Here is a 21,859-nt window from a genome sequence, read left to right on the forward strand (position 1 = left end):
CGCAGTTCAGCAGTTTGGCCCAGTGTGCTTTGCCTGTACAGGTGTTTTATGGATGCTGTGCACTCCCCTCTCCCGCCTCCTCTGTGTGCTTGCCCATTCCCTGGGCAATACATGCTTCCCTCCATGCCTCTTCAGAGCAACTGCCCACTCACCCATCACAGCATGCACTTCTCCCCTCTGCCTCCTCTGGTGAGTGCCCACTCAAAGGCAGCATTGCAGGCGTTCCTGCCCCGCCTCCTCATCTGAGTGGGCAACTGCTGGAGGAGGCAAAGGAGGGAAGTACATTCTGCAATGGGTGAGTGGGCAATCGCTCTGAGGAGGTAGGGAAGGAAGCACACATCACCCAGGGAATGGGCAGGCACATAAAAGAGGCAGGAAAGGGGAGTATGGAGTGCGCACACAACTCTTGTGTGGGTGTAGTGCCAAACTGGGTTGAACCACTGAACTGTGGTTCATGCTCATCTCTATTTAGGACATGTCTTAAATTGCTTGGAAAGAGTAGAGGAAAGAAACAATGACTCCTTTGCAGCTGTCATTGAAGGAATTTTTTTTTAATGTTTGACTTAATTTCCTTTCCCCATCCTTGTACTTTTGCATTGCAAATATAAAAATTCTGCTAGCATTCTCAAAATGAATTATTTTTGAAATATTTTTGTGCCACCCCCAGTTCTATGGTGGCCAGCCTCATGAAGACCTGGCTGGGGTTGAAAACTAGCTTATGTTTGTGATGTTGTAGTTATCTAATAAAGGTATCATCCATCCTTGCCTTCAGATTGTGCACAAGGATCGATTTTCGATGCAGGGAGGTTTTTCACCTGACCTTTAAGACAAATCAAAAGAAAACAACGGAAATTCTCCTTGCTTCCTAGTCATGTCTCTTTCCACTTCCAGGAGGAAGTTTTCTAATTTCTTAATATTTTTAATAAGTGATACAGTGCATCAGTGCTGACCAATAAAGTCTAAAAAATGCACTTCCTCTGCCCCTCCACAGGGCAGAGGAAGTATTTAATTTGCCAATATCTTGAAGTGGCTGTCTTCTTAACCCACTTTACAATATGGGAAATTCCTAGCAGAAGGCACCCAAGCTAATTTTGGTTCATTTCCAGCAATTGCACATGCTGGAAACATACCAAAACAGAGTGATTCGACGCAAACCCCCCCCCCCAAAAAAAAGGAAGAAGAAGAAGAAGCCTCTGACAAGGGGGCTGAAAGGTGGACGTAGGAAGGCTCTGAGCATAGGGTAATTTGCTCCAGCAATTACACTGTGTGATCATTGGAAAAAGAAGTGAATCAGCCTGTCCCAGCGGTAGACCAAACAGTGGGCTAAATGCCTGTCCAACAGCACCCTTAGGTGATCATCCTACTGCTGCTAACTGCTTTTGTAAATATTCACTGGTTATTTTTAATGATTGAGCTTTAAATGCATTGTTATAAGTGTACATCTGTCTGTCTATTTGCTTGTTTGTTGTTTGAGTGCATTGTTAAAAATTAAATCACTGGCCATGCTGACAGGAAATGTATTACAAAATATAACTTCTACAAACTGTTATTAAATTAAGGGCCTGATCATACATGAGAAAAGAACCCCAGTTATACAAATTCTTTTCATACTTCTGTTGTACTGAGTGTTTCAGTGGTCACGTGGTATATATATCGGCATAAGCATTCACATTGTTTTTAACTGCATCAATTCATTTCTTTTTATTTAAACTGTCATAGCAGGTACACTGATCTTTACTTTTGTATCAATTCATTGTTTGTAATGTTTCTTGGGCAATCAGCCCCCCCTTGCCCTTTTTTAAAAAATAGCAAACATGATATATCAGTAAGCAATAGAGCAGTATGAGTCTTCTTTCCTCCTCTCCTCCTTTACTCACTAGTCCCTTTTTCCTTATTTTCCTGCATATCTCTCCCTCTTCAGTTCTTGGCTTTCATTTTACTTTTCCCTTTTACACAGCGTCTGGAGGAGGAAGCAGGTTTTAAAAGACTTTCAAAGCATCATGAAGAGCAGATTTTTAAAAAAAGAGAGAGATAGTAGAGATTCTTCCTTCACAATCGAAAGCCTCTTTCATCTGCAAGGGATGGGAGGAGGATGTCTCCTTCAAGCTGTTTCCTTTTTGAGCAATGTATTCATGTTGTTTTTGTTAGTAGCAATGGCTGCTACTAGTGATTTACAGATATCCCTTTTTAAAAGGGCTACAAGATGTGGCCACAGTGCCCAGAAACCTGACTCCTTCACAAAGGAAGGAAATTGACAGCAATGTTCGCACACACTGAAACAATAAGGAACAAAGCAACACATCATCAGTACAATTAAAAAACAACAGCCCTCCTGGCAAGGGGAAATAAACCAATTGCTGGGACAAATGAATTGATGTTGGTTGTGCATCATGTGACTAGAAAATCTTGAAATTATTTTAAAAACCATACAAACCAGTATAACTGGGATTCTTTTGGCAGGTATAATCGAGCCTTTAGTTCAGTTGTGGAATCTCACCATTAAAAAACACCTTAAGAACAGTGGCCAATAAGATATGTGCTTATTTTGGCCGGTCATACTGACATATTATTGCACCCCCTTTTTTCCCCTTTCTCTCAAAAGGGTAGCCATTTGTTTCAGTGCACTGACATCACCAAAGCAAGCATGCTGTATCTGTGATGGATGTATTCAAATTAGGATTAAATGCACACACAATTTTCTCCATCATGGAAGCCATCTGCTCCTTCCAACTTGATGAGTACTACCAAATAATAGGAAAGTGCAAACTGAGCAGACACAGTAGTTTTAATTATCTCACTGTCTATCAAACCGTTCTGTTGAGCGTTATTGTTTTCTCTCTCTTCGTTCCTTCTTTCTGATTTGCTCTTACAATGAACAGAAGGGGATTTTTTAAAAAGCTATGCTGTGATGCGTGTCACACATTTGATGTAAAACAGTGGCCCTAAAAGAACCCTTTTCAACATGTCAGGAAACATCCCTGCTGTGAGAAATCACTTTTCTCTGAAAGACAAGGAACAACCGGGAGTTTTTCAGAGTTATATATGATACTGGGAAGTGGTTAGAAGGGGGAACACATCAGTAGCCTGGAGCTGACTGTCAAAATGTGAGTGCAGCCCTGTGATAGGTTGATGGCCTGTCCTATATCTCTTAGGGCCAGAGAAGGAACTTCTGTAAAGGACGAGAAGTAAGTCATCTCCTGCAGAGAGTCGCTGGCGCGGTTCTGCAGGAAATCAATGACATCTGCTTTGCAGCACGCAGATGCCAACAATTTTTCCCAAGGAGAGGAACCTCACGAAAAATGTGCATGTTACATCAACGGGTGCCAGCCACATCCCACTGTGCTGACCAGATGCAGGTCACGCTATATCCAGTCATTATCTGCAACTTTCTCAATTGTTGTCTATTTAAAGCATTTTGTTTTCCCCACATTTCCTTATACTTTTTGTTTAAACTTTTCAAGACTCACTCACGCTAAGAGTCAGCACTAACTGAAAATGAAGATAATGACAGGGATCATGACAATGAGATTCCCCCCCCCCAATGATTTTGGTTTCCTATATTTTTTATCACTTTTTCTAGCAGAAAGGAACTCAGCATATAACATGTATTTACCATAACTTTATTATTATGTATGGAAAGTATCTCTGAATACCAGGGATGCCAAATAAAAGAACAATTATTTTAAAAAGTGTTTTAACACTTGTACTATCTATCAGTCCTGCCGCTTTGCTCCCGTATCATTTTAATTATTTTCAGTTAAATTTATTGGTGTGTATGTGTTTTGATTTTATAATTATTATGTTTATTGTTTTTTGTGTGATTGTATATTTGTTTCATGTGTAAACTTCCCAGAGTGGCCTTGGCAGCCAGATGGGCAGTATAAAAGTCTAACAAATACATACATAAATACATAAAAATAAGTTCAAAAACCAATTTAAGAAAACAGTCCCTTGAGAACATACAAAAAAATAGCTGCCCGCCATAGATTCAGGAGAGATAGAGCCAATTTGGTTCACCTTGGGAGAGAGTTCCACAATCAAAGGGCTGCTATAGAAAAAGCCCTGCCTCGTAACTTAGCTTCTCAGTGTAATCGCACATACCTAAGATACCTACATGCCCTGTTTGGAGGTATCTTCCATATGTAGAGTCAAAGATAAAGAAGCGTAAGGAGGGAGATCAAGAATCTTGAAGTTGCCCATCCATAACAAGCACTTTGACAACAGACTTCAGAAGGTCACAAGCTACGTACCCTCTCATTTTCAGCCCCAGTGGGCAGGGCTCCGCCTCTCATGCATGTGACTTCGCCTCTGTGTGTGTGTATGACTCCATTCCCCTTCCACACGCAGAGTTCCGTCGCAACCAGAATATAATGTGATCGCTGTGCAGAAGAGAAAGACAGCTGAACTCAGGGAGACAGAGACACATGCACCTGCACCCAGCTTAGAGGGAACCTTGATCGCAAGTCACCTGGTGACAATCTTCCGCATTGAAAACACTCTGAAATTCTGCTATAATCATGGCTGATTCCACATATGTACTACATATAAATAAGCACATGCAATTTTATGGAAATCAGTATCCTCTTCTGTTCTTTTTCATGATCTGTGACTGGCAACTATAGGCATACCATAGGGCTTTGGCTGAAGATCTCAAATTCCAAGTTGGTTCAAATGAAACATGGTAGTTTTTCAGGCAACCCAAACCATTTAAAGCTGTGTATATCAAAAACAGAACCTCAACAATACTACAAGCAAGAATGATCTTGGAATTGTCATAGATCGCAAGCTGAATATGAGCCAACAATGTGATGTGGCTACAAACAAGGCAAATGCTATTTTAGGCTGCATTAACAGAAGTATAGTTTCCAAATCCTGTGAGGTGTTAGTATCCCTCTATTCAGCACTGGTTAGGCATCACCTTGAGTATTGTGTCCAGTTCTGGACACCACACTTGAAGAAGGATGCTGACAAAAAGGAGGGCAACAAGGAGGGCCTGGGGCTGGAAACCAAGCGCTATGAGGAAAGATTGAAATAACTGGGCATGTTTAGCCATAAGAAAATACGACAGAGGGGTGAAATAACAGCACTTTTCAAAACACCTGGCAGACATCCTTTGATTTGTATTCCTGCATCAAGCAGAGGGTTGGACTTGATGGCTTTATAGGCCTCTTCCAACTTCACTATTCTATGATTCTAACAATTAGAAGCTTTTTGCATTTAATATGAGATGGCATGGTGCTATTCTTTCTTATTCCATGCAGCTATTATACTGTGATCTTAAAATTTCCTACACTGACAATCTTTCACATATTTTACAACAACTTTGAAGTTCTTTGTCGTCTGTTCTGAAATCATTCATATTGCTGCTATTACAAATTCCTTCTCATCTCCCTTTACACCTCTGTAGTCTACAAAAGTTCTTTATAGCCTTGATGATTTCCTACTCTGAGCAAGTACAGACTTCTCTGTTCTTAGACCTGCATCTCCTTATAGTGGGGGTGGTGCATGCTGTGAGAGCAAAATACATTCCGGAAGCAATGGTTTGAGGATGATCAGGCAGTGGCTTGCCTGTATATCAGCGAAGTTGACAGAAAGTTGCCAACTGACCAGAAACAAACTTGTGAGACCAGCTCCTGACTTGTTTAACAGCATATTGCCCTTGTGTAAAGCAGCAGCCACAACTTTTCGCAGCATATACGTTCTCCAATCACTGAAACTGCACATCTAGAAACGTGTCATCTGCTGAACTTTCCACATTTAAAAACACAATTAACTTACCAGAATTAAAGCTGGCAAGTCCAGTCAGGGATAAGAAGCTGATCAGAGCACCAGTGTTCCTATACCTGTGGCCCTTCAACATTAAAAATCTAAATCAAGTGCCCAAATATTTCAGTGTTAGGTGTACCTTTTGTGTCAATTTCTAAGCTGTCCCATGACTGTCTACTTGGAATTCTCAAACAGAATGTGCAACAAAATGTTGCGTTGTGTAGCATTCAGGAACTCCAGACACACTCTCTTCTGGCTACACAAGAGGTCTCGGATACCTGAGACTGCTATTAGTAGGCAAGATGATAATTTGTAAAATGGCCAGAGGTGAGGAAAGAGTTATGCTCTGAGCTATAGCTCTCAGTATACTGAGTGGGGTATTCTGGGAACTAAAGTTTTAAAAAGTAACTCTACATCTGAAAAAAAAAATTGGTTTAGAAAAATATTCTTAGCCCCTTATTTAACTGTTTAGGGTAGAAACACATGATTCCCACTGAGTCCCAGGCTAACACTGTTCCCAGGGACTCCATGACTCTTTATTTCTCCAGCTGTGTTTGTTATATATGAGAACCAGCTTAATCCAGAGTGGAATGAGGTAGGGGTGGGCAAAAGAACCTAAAGGAAAGAAATAAAACAATTCCACAGCGAAGCCAGTCAAACCACTTTTCTGAATAATTGTTCCCTGGCAGATTGCATATGATGTGTTGTTTACCAGCCTATAAATAGTCTGCTGAATGCTGTGCATATATGGCAAAACTGAAAGGGAATACAGTATTAGCAAAGAGCTGTCACAACAGCTCCAAAGTTGAAAGACATGCATATGCATTATTTCTGATTAAATTACAGCCTGCACACCAGCAATCTGAGGTTTAAATGGTCTGATCTGTTTCGCTCTGCTATTGCCTACCCTGCTTGCATTTACTCAATGCTTTATTTGTCTGCTTGTAGCTGTTGGCTTCAATTGTTGTAGTTCACACAGCTTGCTCTGGACTAGTTCTGCTAAAGCTAAACCACACACACACACACACACACACACACACACACACACACACACACACACACACACACACACACACACACACACACACACACACACACACACACACACACACACACACAGAGGTGGGGGGTTTAAAGAAAAACAGATCAAGGGTTATAACTATGGTACTTCAAGCTCAATAAGGGACGTGGTGGCGCTGTGGGCTAAACCGCAGAAGCCTGTGCTGCAGGTTCAGAAGACCAAGCAGTCGTAAGATCGAATCCACGCGACGGAGTGAGCGCCCGTTGCTTGTCCCAGCTCCCGCCAACCTAGCGGTTCGAAAGCATGCAAATGCGAGTAGATAAATAGGTACCATCTCGGTGGGAAGGTAAACAGCGTCCGTGTCTAAATCACACTGGCCATGTGACCACGGAAAGATTGTCTTCGGATAAACGCTGGCTCTATGGCTTGAAGAGCGGGATGAGCGCCGCCCCCTAGAGTCGGACACGACTGGACAAAAATTGTCAAGGGGAACCTTTACCTTTACCTTACTTCAAGCTCACCTCTGGTGACTAAACGGGAGAGCAAGAGAGAATTTATCTTTTGGGCTACAAGTTCCAGAACTCCCCAGCCAGCATGGCCACGGACTGGTATACAGTGGACGTTGTAGTTCAAACAAGTAACACATCCACGGTTTGTCAGGCAAACACCTCAAACAGGGCAAGATCGCAACATATGGAGTCGCAAAGCTGCCAGAAGAGATTGATAAAATGAGTTGAAATCAGGAGTGGGCAAAGAGCAGCCCACTAGACTTTTGATGTGGTCCTGGATATCCCCTCCCACCTTGCCAAAGAGAAATCTGCACACACCCCAAACAAGGTAATTTCATGTTCTGGAAGCTTCCAAGAGCAGGAGTTTTGTAATGAAGCACAGAGTAGGAACACGGAACTAGCCCTAAAACTCCACTCCAGAAGTGGGTCTCCAGAGGACCCATGGACAAAGGAATGAGTAACCTTCAGGCTGCCTAAGGAGGAGGCTGAGAAGGTGCAAAACCTCAAACCCATTGTAACACCCTCTTACTGGGGAGAAAAGGAAGGAAGGGCCAGGAAGACGCTGGAAAGAAAGGCTGTGACTAAGCCTTGAATACAGGATAGCCAAGGTCCCTGGAAGCCAAATCTAAGGAGCGTGAGCTGAATACCTCTCGACTCCGGGTATCATCTCCAAGGAGGCTGTGGAGCAAAAGGGATGGGGCAAGCACCCCCTGCTACAGCCGGTGCATCTGCCATCATCCCTGCCTCCAGCCATGGGCAGATGGGTAAACCCATGGGAAGATTATTCTTTGTTCAGTGATCCACGTGTGAGTTTGTTTTCACCTGTTGTGAACAAGCTGGACAATTCACGTTATGTTAGGAGGACCTATACGAGGTGGCGGCGGCGCAACTTGCCTCCTTGTTAAATGAAACTGTTTTGTTAAAAAAGGAAGAACTGTCTATGCCTGGATTATTATCGGACAGGGGTAATCCTGTCGTATCGCAACCCACGCACATGCTGGAGACAGAAAACTAGTCTCCGGGCAGTTGTCCACCTCTGCTTTAAGGGTTCTGATAAAATGAAAGCTGCAATGGCAGCCCTGCCATTAGACAGAGTAAGGCAACCCCAGAAACAAAAGAGGGAGATGCTATTTAAATAGTTTTGGCTGTGTGTTCTCTCTCTCTCTCTCTCTCTCTCTCTCTCTCTCTCTCTCTCTCTCTCTCTCTCACACACACACACACACACACACACACACACACACACACACACACACACACACACACACACACACACACACACACACACACACACACACACACACACACACACACACACACACACACACACACACACAGCGATTTGAGGGCCAAACAGTGAGAGTAAGGCTGGGGCTTTTTCATGTCCTCAGCAGAGGTCAAGTAAGGTTACAGGAGGGGCTGGAATTGCTTCTAGGTCAGCTGATTGTGAGAGCACGCACGAGGGGAATCTGGGTAGGTCACAGATCTAGAATCCTGGTAAAGCTTGACTAACCAGCCCAGCAGGTGCAGCCGTTGCCATCATCCCCACTAGTGTTTACATCCTGTGCATGCATGCCATTAGGAGAGCTTTCCCAGGCCTTATATCGCTGCTGGGCTTTGAGGAAGGCTCACTGCCAGCCCACATGTTGCTGCTGTTGCTGCTTCTCCTGCTGCTAGGACGTGCACAACAAGAAGACTCACAACTTGTTGCGACACTCGGCCTGAGGGGCCCATGAGGACACACCTACCAGGTCTCTTTCCAGTCCACTCGCTCCTGGCTTTTTGGTATGGCAGGGTTGAGCAAGCACTGCTCACATGCAAGGACCTCTGTGTTGAAATAGTGCATCTTGGTAACACGTTGGAATGGGTGGATATTTCTGCCTGGCTTTAAAGGCATCTTTCCTACACTGATCCTCCAGTGTTGCTTGTTTTGTCTAAAGGCCTAGTGTAACAATTCCCCAGGACTTAGCCAGAGCCTTAAGACAGGGCAACCCTATCTTCCATGGCCTCATAGGACATTTATGGCCTTTTCTACTTCCCCACTATGGAAGCCATGGGCCGGCAGTGATGTAACAGACAGTGTGTCTGCTGCTACACTAAAACCCAACAAAATCCATTCTAGTCTTTATTTATTTTCTAAAGAGCAAACAGCTGGCAACTCTTTAAACTGGCAGGCCTACAAGGCCTTTAAAATCTAGGAGTTTCTTATCAAATCTATGGGGTCTTGGTTACCCTTTTAAGGAGTGGTATTTAATAACCAGGCACATATGCTCTTAATGAGCTGTGATTATGATGGAGACGTAGTACCTTTCCACAAAAACCAGAGGCAGCTCAGTGTCAATAGCTCCTCTGTGGGTTGAATTACATCTCATGTCAGCTTGACCCAGGCTGAATGAGGAGGGTGTGCATGGCAAAACACCCCAAGGATATGCCAAGCCCAGAAAACTGTTTTCTTTGGGAACGGGTGTGCTTGCAAGGTAGAAATTTTTTCCAAGTGTTCCCGATGTCCATGGTTTATGTGAGAGCTGTTATTTCCCCTAATAATACATAGTAATGGTGTTGCAAATCTGCGGTTTTAATAAGCCCTCTCAGATAAATGTAAATTTGATTTACTTGTTAAAACTTTTGAAACATTGCTTCTTCTCTTTAGGGTTGGCCACATTTTATGGACTTGGCTCCCATATATTTCATACTAACTTGACACAAGGAGACTTTCCGCACTATCATAATAAACATGGCCTACAGTGAGGAGGAAGGGAGGCAGATCACATGGTAATGGAAACAAACAAAAGAAGACATGGATTTGCATCAAATGTGCTTTTGTTGATTACTTCTTTCTTTTGCATTTATATTCCACCTTTCTTTAAGGTGGTCAGTGTACATGACTCTTCTTCCAACTGCATCCTCTCAACAACCCTGTAAAGGAGATCAGAGAGAGAGAGAGAGAGAGAGAGAGAGACTGGCTGGCTGGCCCAAGGTCACCTAGTGGGTTGAGTGAGTCTTAGTCCAGCATCCTAATCACTATGTAACACTGGTTGTCATGTGTGCAGGAAAACATTTTGAAATAATTAGAAATAAAAACTATAGTTTAAAAAAATACAGTATACTACCTTAATGTGAAATGCTGTGGCAGGGCCACAAATTTGTTTACGGATATATTCAGAACTGTGTGACAAGGTTACAATGATTGATAACAAGGCTTAGTCCCTTTCTCCATCTGCTAGTGTGAACAAGTAACTCGAAGGTCCCAGCTGCTTCCCATTTCTATTTTTCTACATCTTTAAACGGGACATGGAGCATGAGGACAGTTGTCTTACAAATACAGTACAGAGCTATCATCTGTTAAACACACACACACACACAAGCACCTTAGTATTAATCTGGGATTTCTTTCTTTCTTTCCTTCTTTGGGCAAGGTATCAAAATATAAACATGAACAATCAATCAGACGAAGCAAAATCCAAAACAGCAGATGGAAAAGTCAGCTAAAATGACAAAAACACAAGGACCAAAGCCTTGCTGAAAACCAAAACAGTTTTCAGGCAATGTCTAAATGTTAAAAATAGCAGATTCTTTGTTGAGTGAAAATATTGTGATCTCCGTGCAATACTGAGAAAAGTGTCTGATGAGATGGGTCACAAGAAGTAAGGCATGGGCAGAATTCTTGAAGGGACGAGTCCTAGCATTTGTATACTTAACATTTTCCTTTTCTAATAAAAGTTATTGAAAATCGAATAGCTGAATGGGCCTGGGAGTGATAAATGCCTTCTTGCCCCAAGATTGGCCAAGGGTTATGTTGGCCTGGAGATTCTGAGAATTAGAATCCAAAAAGGTTACTTTTCCATGCTCTGGATCTGGCTATGGCAGATGTTCTGGAATACTGCAATGTATTTTGTGCAGGGCTGTCTTTGAAAAATGTTTGGAAACTTCAGCTTGTTTAACATGTGCTAGCGGCATTCCTCTGTGGTTCCCTCTAAGGTGTGTGAGCACGTGCTGAATATATTGGTGCCATGCAGCAGAAGCTGGGTCAATGTCTGTTTACTTTCCGGTTTCGGATGAACCCTGCTCCCCCCCCCCATGCATGCAGATGGGGATGACAATTAGAGGGAACATTAATGAGAACACATGACAGCTACCGTTTAAAGTGCATGAATACTATAGTTTGCGATATATTGGCCAACATTCTACTGGTTATTTATGCTGGATTTAAGTGCAGTTGTAAAACCTTTGAGTTCCATGGGGCCCTTTGTTTCTTGATGAACCTTGCGAAAACAATTTCACAAAATGAGCTTCTTCTTATTCACAGTTATATAACACACAACATGAAAACACTATAACAACAATAAAATGCTACAATTTGTGCGCACAGGGTATCAGCAGCAGCACCAATACAGATGTTATTTGTAGAAGTCCTCAGTTCAAGTGTCCTTTTGAATTCAAATTCAGACAAAAATCAAAGATTTTAACGGGGTTGTGTCCATAACATAGAAGAATCGGCTCCACATGCAGAATGTTCAAAACCCTAGATGAAGCAGGCAAGGGCCTTAGCAATTTGAGTGGTAAAAGCAGTTCTGGCCTCTTCTGCTCCCCCACTCTTTCTGATTCAATTCTCCTCGTCACAGTCCTAACTCTTTCTTAGTCCCACCTATTTGGGCTGAACCCGTATATCATGGAGGCTACACAATGCCAAGCTGTAATTAGCAATTTTGTTATCTGGAGCAAGCAGCACAAAATAGGTCCCCGAATCAACTGTGTAATCCATGACATATAAATGCAAGTAATTATAGCTCTGAACACTTTGCCAGCCTCTCCCCTCCCCCACAGGATATCAGCAACCTATCAGAGGTATCAAAAACAAAAATGTACTCACATATGCTTGTGTATGAAAATGTGAATGTGTTCGTGCGCACACACGCATAAATATTGTTTGTTTATTTCTTGAACTGATACCCCATCCATCTAATGGCAAGCCATTACTCCAGGGCCCAGATCACTACAAAAAAAAAATAAGCACAGGAAGGGGCATGCTGAAAATCTGATGTTTACCGCTAAGCCCCTGTTGTCCTTTAGTTACAGCCTTGGTGCAAAGGTGGAAATCCTAGTGGCAAATTGCCACTAATCAGTGAGTCACCAGGTGTAGTCCTCATTGCATGACAACTGGTGCAAAACAAGGAACATTGTCGTTGTTTAGTCGTTCAGTCGTGTCCGACTCTTCATGACCCCATGGACCAGATCACGCCAGGCCCTCCTGTCTTCCACTGCCTCCCGGACTTGTGTCAAATTCATGTTGGTCGCTTCGATGACACTGTCCAACCATCTCATCCTCTGTCGCCCCCTTCACCTCTTGCCTTCACACTTTCCCAACATCAAGGTCTTTTCCAAGGATTCTTCTCTTCTCATGAGATGGCCAAAGTATTGGACCCTCAGCTTCAGGATCCGTCCTTCCAGTGAGCACTCAGGGTTGATTTCCTTTAGAATTGATAGGTTTGTTCTCCTTGCAGTCCACTACAATTTGTGCCATTGCACTTAGCCTAGAATCTGATTATTTAAAGCATTTGTGAGATGAACTGTGGGTACTGGTGGTTTAGCACACTGGTTCTTAACCTTTGTTACTCAGATGTTGTTGGACTACAACTCCCAGAAGTCTTCACCATCAGCTCTGCTGGCTGAGGTTTCTGGGAGTTGCAGTTCAAAAACACCTGAGTAACAAAGGTTAAGAACCACTGGTTTAGCAGGTAAAGGTGCAATGTGGTGTGGTGGTCAGAGCATGAGGCTAGGGCTCAGCTATGAAACACACTTTGTGATTTTGAGCCAGTCACACAATCTCAGCCAGATCAACCGCACCAGATTGTTGTAGTAGTGACATGGGCAAGAAGAGAGCAATGTATGAGAGCCTTTTTGCTATGGGGAGGGGCTATAGGGCAGCAATGGAGCACATGCTTTGCATACAGCAAAACCTTCATTTCAGTCATTAGACAACTCCAGGAAAGGCTCAGAATACATCTTGGACCACGGATTGCCAATCCACGGTCCATTGCCAATTGACATAGACAGTACTTAGCTAAATGGCCCAAAGACCAATGTTTCCTGTGTTCCAGTATCTATAAACATTCAAGCTAAGTAGATATGGAAACATCAGGGCTTTAAAAATTATTCTGTTTACTATCACTTCCCAAATCCATAATCATAATGACCATAATTCTGGGTGTTGTAATTCAAGAAAAGTGACATTTCCAAGCTTTGGGAGACGCGTTGCAAATTCACATTTTTCTGGCATGATAAATCCCATAGAAGAGATTAATCCATTAGGCTTCTTGTTGTTATGTGCTGTCAAGTTACCTCCCACTTATCGAGAGTCTATGAATGAGTGATCTCCAAAATGTCCTGTCATCGACTGCCCTGCTCAGCTCTTGTAAATGCCAGCCTGTGGCTTCCTTTAGGGAATCAGTCAATCTCATATTTGGTCTTCCTCTTTTCCTGCTGCCTTCCACCTTTCCCTGCATTATTGTAGGTATTCTTGTTTTCTACAAGATCACTGTCTGCTTATGTTAAAAACTAAGGCACCAGGCTTTCTCTACTGAACAGCAGAATTTATACAGTTTCTTTTAAAAAAAAGAAAAGAAAGAAAAAGAGAGAAAGGGGATAAGAACATCTAATGCTACAGAAAACAGGTGGTGGATAATTATGTTTGCATGGATATCTGAGCGTGCAGTGGCCATTTGTTTCTCCCTCTCCCTACCACAGCATTTTCAAACAGCATGTTGTGTTTCTGTCCCTGCAGCTTTTGTCAGTTGTGCTGGTTCTGCTTTTCACAGTTCATGTTTCAGGCAGGGAACATCTTGAAGACCTCCCAGCAAACGCATCCAGGAAGCCACTTCCAGCCTACCAGGAGTGCTGCTTCCAACTGTGCTTTCCATGTTTGCCATCCATTTCTAAAGCACTTTAGATTTTTAATACATACTTATTTGTCTCTCCAAAGTTACATGGAGTCTACAGGGAGCAGCACTCAGGAAAAAAGTAGATTTGTTTGCCTGGAGCATAATAAAAGAGAAAAAAGAAACAGAAAGCTACAAAAAGAAGTCCTCATCTCTACAGATCCTCAGTGCCACTGACTTCTCTACAACACCCTTACCCGCTATCCTGGTCTAGGACAGCAGGGCTGTGTTAAAATCAACAGTGCCGAACTATGTGAGATTATTCTATGCAATTTATTTTCTCTGGGTGGCATGCTAGGGGTGGGGGGGGGGCATAATCCTTCCTAGCATCACAACACCCAGCATGTTCTGGCCATATTCCCTTTCCAAAACAGTGACCCAAGCTCCTTTGCTGACGAAGGAATAGGACATGGTGGTGTCTCCACATCCCATATCCAGAAGCTGATAGCATAGGCAGTAGAGTCTTGTTTGAACACTGGCAATGAAACAGTGACCTTCACCATTCTGTTGATTTAATTTAGATGAGGGCAATAGAACACCCTAAGAGGGTTCCACTTCATTCCCTCTGGCACACACACACACTAGTCTGTTTGTCTTGCAAACCCGGCCCACACCCCAGCCTCTAGGACCTGAGGGCCACTTCCCCCCCCTCTCTCTCTGTGGGCTACCCAGTTCAACTTCCTTTTTACTACAGGAAATCTGGATCTAGAGCATCATTCCCAGCCTGAACCATTGGTCACCTAAGCTTTAACTGAATGAAATTGCAGCTCAGAAAATTAGATCAAAATAACGTGGAGACACAAGAAGAAACTGCAGCGCTTTGGCTTTTAGCGACAGGCAGGCAGAAGAAGGCATTCCAGTTTGGACGCACTCATGAAATTTGCATAGACAAATGTAATGGCTGACTTCCTTGCTGGAATTTTTCATGTTACTACCAAGAGAGATGCATGCAGCATTAATGATCATTAATTCTGTAAGATATGCAAGGATTGACCCAGAGAAAATGCGGGGCAGGAGTTCAGCTCATGATGATGCTCTGTCGTTGAAGATGAAAACTGGCATGTTACGATGCGCGCACACACGTACACACACACACACGTACACACACACACACACATACACACACACACACACACACACACACACACGTTGAAGGCATGCGACCAGGAAAGAATGCATAGACTCTTTCAGTATGAAGGGAAAGGGACGAATGACTCAAATATCAATATGGTTTCAAGGAAGCCAAGAGAACCCACCCACCCGCTCCCTGCAATGTCAAGTGACTTTTCTTCCCCCGGTTCCAGAACTGGTGTCACAAGGGGCAAGCCAACTGTCTATTTCAGGTTACAGTTGAATTTTTTTACCATTTGTGTGTATGAGGTACCGTGTTTCCCTGAAAACAAGACAGGGTTTTAATTTTTGCTCCAAAAAACGCATTAGGGCTTGTTTTCAGGAGATGTTTTATTTTTTCATGTACAACCATCTACATTTATTCAAATACAGTCATGTCATTTTCTGGTTGCTGCACAAGGGTGGAGGGTGGGGTTTCATGTAATTGGGGCTGATTTTTGAGGCAGGGCTTATAGTACGAGCATCCTGAAAAAACATACTAGGGCTTACTTTCAGGTTAGGTCTTATTCTTGGAGAAACAGGGTAGTTGCAGAGCTTAAAGAAGTTACCTTCTACAACTGTAACTCTCAGAGTATACTAACCAGAATAAACTTTGTGGGTTTTTTTTTAAAGTAAGTTTCCAGGTTTCACATTTTCATGACAGTCGTACAGCAGTACATTTGCACTGCTGGGGAAGGGCTGTAGCTCCATGGTAGAACACATGTTTGAACATGGTGCTAGTTTCAGTTCTTGGCATCTCCAGGTAGGACTCAGAAAGATGTCTGGGTAGAAAACTCTGTGGGGAGGGCAAATTCAGATCAAGAACTAAATTTTCCATCCCCAGGACTCGTTATGGATTATACCTTTCCGTTAAAATAAAAGAAAATCAAAACATTTGCAGATGCCGTCTGGTTTCCAGAAGTCTACTTTCAGTTTTGCTTCATATGTGTGTGTTTTTGGGGAAAGGGGTGCATGCTATTTGTTGCCAAAGTGCTGCTTCAGGAGCAGAAGGTGATCTTTCTTTTCCATCCAGTTTTTCCACATTGGGGGGGGGCACAGTACTTCAAAGGCCTTAGGGGACAGCATGGGGCCTGTGCTCTGCATGTTTCACACCTCCGATCTAGACTCCATTGACCTAGATGGAATAATAATCACTCAGCCTTGATACGTAGCAGCATACTACTGTCCTATGTTTTCTATTAATTTGGTCAACTTGTGGTTCGTGGGTTGCATGAGGCCTCCCAAGATGACTTTGGCAGCTCTCCAACCCCCCATACAGTTTCCAATTTATTTTACATTTGCTTTAGAAAGTACCCCTGTGCTCTCTGGGTGCATAGGGGGCACTTTTGCTGTGTTTCAAGGCTTCCCATCACTCTTGACCCCCCCCTCCCATTGTAAAACATATGGGAGCACTCAAAATACGGTTAAAAAAAGAAAAGTCTTTTGAAAATTTTAACACATTTTTCACTTGTCCGAAACACACCGTACTAAAATTCACCAGGGCCCTCACCCTTGCTGTGATCATTCAATTCCATTTTATCCCAATCTAAACTGCCGTAGCATCTCCCAAGAATTCTGAGAACTGTAAGCCTTTTCCCATTGTTTTCTAAATGTGCATGTTGAGTGGAAGATCGTACAAGGCCTGGTATTATCCATAAAAAGGAGATTGGAAATACCCACTACACCTCACTACTGACGGGCATGAACTGCCAGTTCAGCAGCTCATGCCAGTTCATTCATCAGCCAAACAGGTGTCCTGCACTTCTCCTCCCCACCTCCTCTGGTGGGTGCCTAACTCAGAGGCAGCACCCGGAGGAGCTGGGAAAGGGATGCCAGGCCACTGCCTCCAAGTGGGTGCCCATTGAAGGAGGTAGGGTTGGGAAGTGCAGAGCACATGTACGGCCGATAAACAAACCAGCATGAACCACCAAACTGGTTCTCTACATTTCACATTCTATTGTTTCATGGTTGTACATGAGGAATCCCTGAAATGTCAACCTGGTGTGGATCCTAGTGGCCACAGAGATAGATAGATAGATAGATAGATAGATAGATAGAGAGAGAGAGAGAGAGAGAGAGAGAGAGAGAGAGAGAGAGAGAGGCAATTTCTGTTTCCAGAGTGGCCAGAAAAATGCCAAAAAGTTAATCCTTTAATATATCTATCACAAATGATTTTTAACTTATGGCATCTCATATTTATTATCAGTGCCTCTAAATAATGATGCTCTACTTTGCAGCATACCAAGATCCAGGTCTATAGAGCCTGTGTCCTGTACTGCAGTGAGTCCTGGACCCTTTGTGCATGACAGGATAGGAAGTTGAATACGTTCCATATGCGTTGTGTCCGACACATTTTTGGTAGCACCTGGCAGGACAAAGTTCCAAATTGAGTAGTCCTAGAACGAGCTGGAATTTTTATCATGTGTACATTACTGAAGCAGCGATGTCTATGTTAGCTTGGGCATGTCATGAGAGTGGCTGACAGTCGGATTCCAAAAGATCTCCTGTATGGAGAATTAGTGCCGGGAAATCGCCCCAGAGGGAGACCACAGCTGCGATACAAGGATATCTGCAAGCGGGATCTGAAGGCCTTAGGAATGGACCTCAACAGATGGGAAACTTTGACATCTGAGTGTTCAGCCTGGAGGCAGGCAGTGCATCATGGCCTCTCCCATTTTGAAGAGACCCTTGTCCAGCAGGCTGAGGCAAAGAGGCAGTCCCGAAACCTGCAAAATCAAGGAGCTGGACAGGGGACAGATTGTATTTATCTTCAGTGTGGAAGGGATTGTCACTCTCGAATTGGCCTCCTCAGCCACACTAGACGCTGTTCCAAGACCTCTATTCAGAGCACGTTATACCATAGTCTCTCGAAACTGAAGGATGCCGCCTACATATACTTTGCAGCAGTCAAGGTTAGTTGCCTGTAGACCACACTGCTGATTTTAAAAAATATATCAATACTTTAACGAGCTCCTCTTATTAATACCTATGACAGAATCCTATTAAAATTCACATTGTAAGTTAATTAGGCATTGTTCAGAACCTGAGCTCGTTTTTGTGCAAGTCAGAGCCTGAACTCCTAAAGCTTTCTGATCAGATATAAATGTTGTGGAAAGAAATTATCTAGCTTGAATGCACATATTCAGAGTGAAACAGGATTAATTTTTAAATTAGATTTTTCTTAGTTAATGTGTGCCATTTAATGGATTGATTAAACACCATGACTAACATGGTTAACATTTTTAATGTTACTAAACTAGGATTCAGCAGCTATAATTGTCATCATCCATCAACATAGGATAAACATAGTGGGAACAGCAATCCATCATGTCTTGGAGAGCTAAAGCTGCCCACCTTTTGGGTAACATTATATCTGCAAACTTGGGGCACAAGATTCAAACAAGTAATTCACAGGTGTGTTGTATTATCATTAAGCTAACTGCCAATTCATCCAGTGAGAAGTCTTTTAAAGCATCTGCTCACCATGAATGGAAATTACTAACCCATTCCAAACTAACAACAAATGATGCACAATTCAGAAACCCCCCCAACCTGATCCCCCTGATGTTTTGACTATAGCCCCCATCATATCTAGCCAGCATGTTCAATGGTTAAGGATGATGGAGCTTTTGGTCTAAGAGGTTTAATGGCCAACTTATTTATCCTTTTTTTCTTTTTAGAGAAAGAGAGAGAGTCCATTTTTATCAATATCACTGGCACATAACAAACGTGTGACAGATAAGTCAAATGAATGCTCACTAAAGGGGCTGATGTTGTTTGATTCTGTGAATACATTGCCCAAGTAGGTTTTGGGACAGATCTTGGCACTGAGGCTTATTGTAGGGATTGGATCCTTAACATATAACCCTGTTACTGGATGAATATTTTCTTCAGGCTGAAGTGGTGTCTTCAAGCAAAATAGACCCTTTCCCTGTCTAAATGCATGAGAACATACTCATATGATCACAGAATGGGAGGCAGCAGCCAACTCCTTAATGTAGGAAATCCAAAGACTGTCCAATGTTTACCTGAAGACCTCTGGCAAACCATTGTTCCTCTAGGTCAGTGGTTCCCAACCTTGGGTCCCCAGATGTTCTTGAATTACAACTCCCAGAAATCCTGGCCGCCATAGTTAGTGGTGAAGGCTTCTGGAAGTTTTGGTTCAAGAACATTTGGGAACTCAAAGCTGAGAACCCCTGCTAAGTAAATGGTTTCATTCTGAAACTGTGTTTATGATCAAAATATTTCTCTTAAGATGGTATCTACCTACCATTACTGAGCAAAATGTCCCCTTGTGGCTGCGCAACTTTTTATCACGTTCCTGTCATACTTTGAGGTCACATGATATTTATTCCAGGGTGTGCGTCCCAATGTGTTTTTGGGTTACCAAGTCATTTCCTTCCAATTCAATTAGCTCCTAGAGCTTCTTGTTGAGACCGTTTGACAGAGGTTAACCCATATCTACACAAACACCATAGAAACATTTTAAAAATTTTAAATCACCTTTTAAAAAGACATGCATGGTGACAGTATTTCAAAAAAAGTTACAATAAGATACCATATTTTTCTGTTTATAACATGCCCCTGTTTGTAAGACACACACACACACACACACACACACACACACACACACACACACACACACACACACACACACTTTTCTAACCCAAAAATTAAGAAAACTTAATTCAGCCTCTGGGCTCAGAATGGTCAGACATTTTGAGCCCCTGTTGAATCTGAGCCTACTGGCACCACCTCCAATGAGGTGTGTTCCAATTGGTTTGTTCAGCATCAGCTGATGTCAGTTCCATAAGGCTCATGATTGGAGGAAGCTAATTCTCCTGACTGTAGGAAGCTAAGCCTCATGACTGAAGGAAGTCTGTTTACAGAGGAAAGGTATGTGCCGTTTTGTTCTCTCCTCAGCTATCTCGGCTTACTTCCGTGTAGAAAACGCCCCCCTTCCGTGTAACAATTTTAGGAAAAAGTGGTGTCTTATACATGGAAAAATACGGCAGTTCACACGATAAGATTCACACAAAAAAAGTAGAAGCCTCCGGCTGAATGAAAAATGATCCAAAATTAGCATGTTTACTGGGCAAATGATTTGCTAAAGGTCATGTGTCCTGTGACCACAAATTTAAATTGCAAAATCAAAGAGGGAGAACTGGAAAACATTTTGTTAATGTGACCATGACCTAAATCTTTGTCGTTTGGTAGCAGCTATAGAACCATGATGCACTGCAGACATTTTAGCTGCGAGATGTAGCAACTGACAATTAATGTGGTTGAGTAAATTTGTTTGTTTGCTCATTTGTTCATTCATTCAATTTTTATACCACCCATCTAGCAAATTGCTACTCTGGATACTGTACAACAAAGGAAAAGACACAATTTATATAAAATAACAATGACAAGCTAAGTCTGATCTACAAGAAATAAACAAGACAGGTGGCAAAAACTTATTATTTGTTTGTTCCATTTTAACCCACCCATCTAGTTTTGGGAATCTACTTTGGGCAGTTTACAGAGTATAAAGATAAAAACAACATTAAAATAACTTTGATCAAAGAGCAAAAATTGATAAAGGAAACAGAATCCAAGATGGAAAAGAAGCTATTTCATGAAGGGAGGAAAGGCCTGCTGGAAGAACCAACTCGTTTTAAAAAAATTCCCAGCGAGGGTGCCAGTTGACTCTCTGGTGGTAAGCTGTTCCAAAGATGAGAGGCCACCACCAAGAAGGCCCAGTTTCTTGTTATCTCCTTCCAGGCCTCTCAGCCCCTCAGCTGTCTGGTCTGGCTTGATCGAGTGACCCGAGTAGAGCTAGATGGGGATAGGCGCTGTGCCAGGTATCGAGGCTCTAAACCGTTTAGGGCTTTACATGTAAGCATTAGTACCTTGAAATCAATGTAGAAACGAATGGGTAAGCAGTGAAAGCCTGCCAGAGTGGGGGAAATATGTTGGCGTCTTTTCACCCAGGTTAATAGCCTGTTTTCCTGAAAATAAGACCTAACCTGAAAATAAGCCCTAGTATGATTTTTCAGGTTGCTCGCAATAGAAGCCTTACCCCAAAAATAACCCCCAGTTAAGTGAAACCCTGCCTTCCACCATTGTGTAGCAACCAGAAGAAGATGACATGACTGTATTTTAATAAATGTAAATTGTTGTACATGAAAAAAATAAACATCCTCTGAAAATAAGCCCTAATGAGTTTTTGTGGAACAAAAATTAATATAAGACCCTGTCTTATTTTCGGGGACACACGGTAATCTGGCAGCCATTTGGACCATTTGTAGCTTCTGCATCAGTCTCAAAGGCAGACCCACATAGAGCGCATTGCAGTAGTCTAATCTCGAGATTATGAGCACATGGACCAGAGTGGTGAGCGACCCAACTTCAAGGTAGGAGCACAGCTGGGCAATCCGCCGAAGATGTAAGTGGGTGGAGCAGACCACATGGTAAGCGCTGGGTCAATATAGACCCCCAAGCTGTGGACCACACTCTTCGTGGTGAGAGTTGCCCCC

At 42.8% G+C, this 21,859-nt stretch overlaps 1 long non-coding RNA gene across 1 annotated transcript in view; it reads right to left on the bottom strand.

Moving 5' to 3' along the window:
• Positions 1–1,674: 1,674 nt before the first annotated feature.
• Positions 1,675–21,859, bottom strand: part of LOC140706044 (uncharacterized) — a 32,625-nt gene continuing 12,440 nt past the window's right edge. Inside the window, exons 2-3 of the long non-coding RNA XR_012085749.2 lie at positions 4,251–4,379; positions 1,675–1,960 (exon numbers count right to left, since the gene is read on the bottom strand). This is a non-coding gene — a long non-coding RNA (uncharacterized LOC140706044). The remainder of the gene's footprint in view (positions 1,961–4,250; positions 4,380–21,859) is intronic.

This window comes from Pogona vitticeps, chromosome 3, assembly GCF_051106095.1.
Source record: "Pogona vitticeps strain Pit_001003342236 chromosome 3, PviZW2.1, whole genome shotgun sequence".
NCBI classification, from domain to species: domain Eukaryota; kingdom Metazoa; phylum Chordata; class Lepidosauria; order Squamata; family Agamidae; genus Pogona; species Pogona vitticeps.